The sequence below is a fragment of the Dysidea avara genome, chromosome 1 (genome assembly GCF_963678975.1).
Source record: "Dysidea avara chromosome 1, odDysAvar1.4, whole genome shotgun sequence".
NCBI lineage: Eukaryota > Metazoa > Porifera > Demospongiae > Dictyoceratida > Dysideidae > Dysidea > Dysidea avara.
In genome coordinates, this window is record NC_089272.1 from 43,971,749 (window position 1) to 43,976,736 (window position 4,988).

General features: G+C 35.3%; 1 long non-coding RNA gene across 1 annotated transcript; it reads left to right on the forward strand.

Moving 5' to 3' along the window:
- Positions 1-2,569: 2,569 nt before the first annotated feature.
- On the forward strand, positions 2,570-3,547 carry LOC136265170 (uncharacterized). The gene is made up of 3 exons (XR_010705415.1): positions 2,570-2,776; positions 3,181-3,321; positions 3,384-3,547. It is a non-coding gene; the product is annotated as an uncharacterized lncRNA (long non-coding RNA).
- Positions 3,548-4,988: the final 1,441 nt, after the last annotated feature.

A 4,988-nucleotide genomic window follows, 5' to 3' on the forward strand; every position in this document is an offset into this window, starting at 1 on the left:
CTAGGAGGCATGTGTTGAACACTGCACATGTGCAAGTTCTAGTTAATGCTCACTAACATTTCTAACTAATGCGTGCATAATTAATAGCTCTTACATTAACTTGGTTTAAATGTGTATGTAAACCTCATTTTAATAATATATTGCAAAATAGACAAACAAAAATAGAACTGGAAGGTAAGAAGCCACAGAATGCTATACATCAGAAGCCAACATACGTACTTAATTTCAAACCTTACAAGAGTAGAGTAACTACAATAACAGAACTCTACTGGACCTGTAAACTGTCAAGTCTCCACAAGTTGCCAGAGGCTCATACAAACTAAAGCAGCCAGAGAGATAATGGGAAATGAAATCCAGTAGAGGTAAGGAGTGCTTGATGTAGCCACAGTAGTAACAAATGCTGTTATCCTACTGTAGTAATGCAGACTAGTGGGATTTTACTCAGCAAACCTCACTACAGGTGTATATGCACACACTGTATATTTAACTAGTTTTATATTTGTATGATTGACACAACACTACATGCCTACAGCTGACTGGATGTACTAAATCATTTCAAAACAACCATGTGTATCATGTCTGTCCACCCCAACATGTCAACTAAAAGGAAAAGTTTATAAATGAAGGTCGTATTAAATGGTGCATAGCTTTTTTGTTGCAACTATCCATAATTGGGAAGTACTGTGTCTTTTGATATTATCATGTAGGGCATTCTTATGTGCTATGTGGGTGAAAATTATCACTATCAGTCTTGTGTGCTTGAATAGCAGTTATAGGGATTAAAATACGCAGCCACGAACACTACATGTAGCTAACACAAGAAAACATGACAGTATAAATAAGCTGAGAAATCACTTTCTATAATGTTCAATTCTTCATAGATAATACAGTAACATGCCAATAATTAGGTATGCAAATAAAAAAATAAATTACTCAGTCATTATATACGTAAAGCAAGTGATTAGAAATGTCAGAGGGTAGAATACCTTACTGCTATGAATAACATTAAACAACTGTAGGTGGCACACCACAACCTTGAATTTCTTTACCTAAATCAAAGTTTCTTATTACCACTATTACCAGATGGTTAATGTACTTATATTACAGACACTTTCAATAGTTCTCTGAGATGTCCAGGTCAGTTTAGCAACTAAGGGATGCTTTAGAACTCAGTTCCACAAGTGTTTTCGTTTTTTAAGTGTCCACAGTAACAGCTCCAATGCCATAACACACACATTTATATGGTGGTTTCATTTGAATAACTTTAACTTTACCTATGACTACAATAATACCAATAGAGCCAGAGGTGTTGCCCAAACATTACTGGAAAGTATTTACTGGATTACAAATGCAGACACATGTAAACAACACAGATAACAGCAACTCTTTGTTGGCAAGGTATTATTCATGCATGGTAACATACAGACTTCACACATTTACAGATTTTGTAGACATCTGTAACAGTGAATGTTTGAAATCTTGCTGTTTATAATACGTATACACATGGAGTTCAAACTGCTGTTCAAACTGGGACTGGAATTAACAAAGTGAAATTTTAACCTCTGAAGGTTCTTGCAAGAAATCCACTGAAGCTTCGTTGGTTAGTGATCAAAAGTGATGAGTGTATGCCCATATGGTCTAACACTTTGTTGCAGCTGTAGGACAGGCTCTAGTACAACTAAATATACCAAAATTAGTCAAGGTGAGTTGCATGCTTTCAGGAACATGGCTTTTTGACTGATTAGACATGCCAGCATCCATGAGTTTGGAAGAACCTTCTAAGGCTACAAACACTGTGAAGCTTTGTTCCAGCCCTGTTGCAATCATCATAATGTGCTTCTGCAGGCTTTTAATGGTGTACAGTTATTCAGTGATGATTCTATAGCAAATACGTTAAGCACTGTTGTGGTTGAATTTAATTGTGGCAGTTTAGAGGTCTATACATGTACATTTAAAACCACTGAGCTTTGCTGTACTCCTGATGTCAAAATTTACATGCCAACTCACCTCAAAGGTAACATGTTTCATAACAGGTACATCAAAACACATGATAGCCTGAGGTCTAATATCATTTGGAATATTATTATAGTATGCATGGTATGTTTTTATCTCTAGATAACTGAAATATATGTACTAGTAGCATTGAACCAATCACAGTAGGCCATGTGTACATGCAAATCTCCTTGAGAAAAGTGAAATATCCCTTGAAAATTTTGAATGGTGACAATTTGTGTACTTTTACCCTGTTCATACTGGATACCAAATGATTGTTATGTTAGAGTAATTGAATGTTCTATTAATGTAGTTGACTCATTTATTATTACTATTCAATTCCTGTTTAATAATTTGATATTTGAAAGTGTGCGTACCCTGTAGTTTGTGTATTTGTGGAAGTACTGATATGTGTTTGTGTGTATGATGTATTCCTGCACCTCGCACATGTCAAGTAGTGAAATTCAGTGTGGTGATTTTGAGTACATGTGGTTTAGTATGTACCCTGTACTACGTGTAATAACGTATTTAAAACTTAACGATAAAGTTTAATTTGTAGTTTTATATCTGTTATTTATGCACATAATACGTATAACAATATCTCATAATTAGGAGTGCTCTATTAGAATGTTTTGTGCATGTGCTCAATTACGTAGCTGGTTATCCAGAAGTGATTCTCTTGATATAGACATCCACCAAGTACAAATGGGTGTTGTGGACAAATCATTTAATACCTTATACAGGGTTATGGTGGATTACCTTTCACCCATTGTAATTTAACTACGTAAGTTGTGAGGGTGTATATAATAATATAACTGTATGAAAGTGATATTGTATGATTGTTCTTGTAGGTGAGATAGTTAATATGCTCTGTGTTAATATATCTACTAACTAAAGCTAAAAATGACATGTCCATCAAAAAAGCAATGGCTTTGAAATTAAAGGTGAAATGGCTGCAATGACAATGTCAACATTTCATTATTGTAAATTGTCGCTGCAGCCATTTGATAGTGGCCACCTTTAATTTTACGACACACATTCTTCTTACAAAGTAAAATTTGATGACAAGGTAGAACTATGTGAATGAATTATACCCACCAAAGTAACCCATGAAAAGTGTAAACTACATCACTACCATGCTTTGCTTACTGTAAAAACTACCTGTCATAGTGTTGCTTTGTGTACTAGGTGGCAGTGACTCTGATGATCAGTGAAGGACGGCAATCATCATTGTAATTGTTTGTCTGGTAGTAATAATAATAATAGCTGTTGCTATCATCACCTGGGCCTGTGTTAAACATCGCTACAAGATAACATTTGGCACATGTGGTAAGCTGTACAGATGTACATATACCCTGTATTAAATCATTAATTGTTTTGCTGTTTTGTAGAACTTAAACAACCTGCCAATCAGAAGCATACTACTCCAGACACTGTAACTTCATCAACATATGTTTCTATTAGTGTCAGCAACCCTGCAGTATTACAGCCTGCTGGTGGTGGTGTACATGGGGACTAATTTAATTTATAAAAAAAAAATTATATGTAAAGTATAGAGCATATTACTTGTACAGTTTATATTGTTTAGTACTTTACAGTAAGTACTTAACTTAATGTTTACTGTTACAGTACTTGTAATTGTATGCTTGTATGGTCATTGGGTAAATTGTTCAAGATCTTTATACTTGATGGAAAGAATGAGTTAAGATATGAGTTTACTCTTGTGTTTGGCTGCATGTAACAGCCTCATTAGGTGACCTCGTAAACAGTAGTTAGATGGAGCTGGTATGAGTATGGTATCAGTCGGTATATCTATTAATTGGTGCATGATCTTAAACATTGTGATCGCTTTCAGCTGGTTTCTGCAGTGAGCCAAAGGTGGCCTATTCAAATTTTGCAACATATTTGTGACACTTGCATATGAAGAATAATTATTATACACAAACCTCGCACACCATCTTTGAACTGATTCAATAGCTAAGATGTCCTTTTGTGTATAAGAGTCCCAGACTGCACAGGCGTATTCTAGGATTGGTTTAATAAGTGACTTGTAACAACTCACTTTGACCAACATTGAGCAGCTATGAAAGTTACGTTGTAAAAACCCTTTGATACTGTTAGCTTTGTTAGTTATTTGTCTAATGTGTACAGACCAGGATAGCTTTGAGTCAACAGTAAGACCTAGGTACTTGGTGTGTGTCACCTCCTGCACAACAGTGTCATACTAAGTGTAATGGTAAAGAATAGGCTTTTTCTTGTGTGTTATTCTTATAAATTTACATTTCTGAACATTAATAAACATCATTTTCCATTTATTTTCCCATCTTTCCAAAATAGTTAGATCTTTCTGAAGTTGGTAACAGTCTTCTTTTGAGTTAATAAGGGTGTACAGAATGATGTCATCTGCATATAATCTTACAGTTGATAGTATGTTTTTCGGTAAATCATTTATGAAGCATAAAAACAATAATGGAGCAAGAACGGTTCCTTGTGGAACTCCTGATGTCACTTGAGTTGTGTCACTTTGCTCACCATTAACTAATACTTGTTGTCGTCTTCCAGTAAGAAAGTCTTTCAATCATTCCAAAGTGTTGCCCCGGATACCATAATGATGTAATTTATGGTAGAGATGTTGGTCTTGTCGAAGGCCTAAGAGAAATCTAAAAGAATTGCATCAGTTTGTCCATTGTTGTTTAAGGATTCGGCAAAGTCATTGATAGTAAGTAGAAGTTGTGTCTCACAAGATCGACCATGGTGAAAGCCATGTTGTTCATCGCACAAGATGTTGTGTTGGGAAAGGTGGGAGAAAATGTGCGAATATATCATATGTTCTAAAATCTTGGAGCATATGATACGGGTCTATAGTTGCTGCAGAGGGTACGGTCTCCCTTTGACAATATTTGCTTGTTTCCAATCAGGTAGGACTCTGAATTGATGGATGGATGCTTGAAATTAAGTGTCAAAATGGGAGCTATTTTAGTGCAGCACAACTTCAG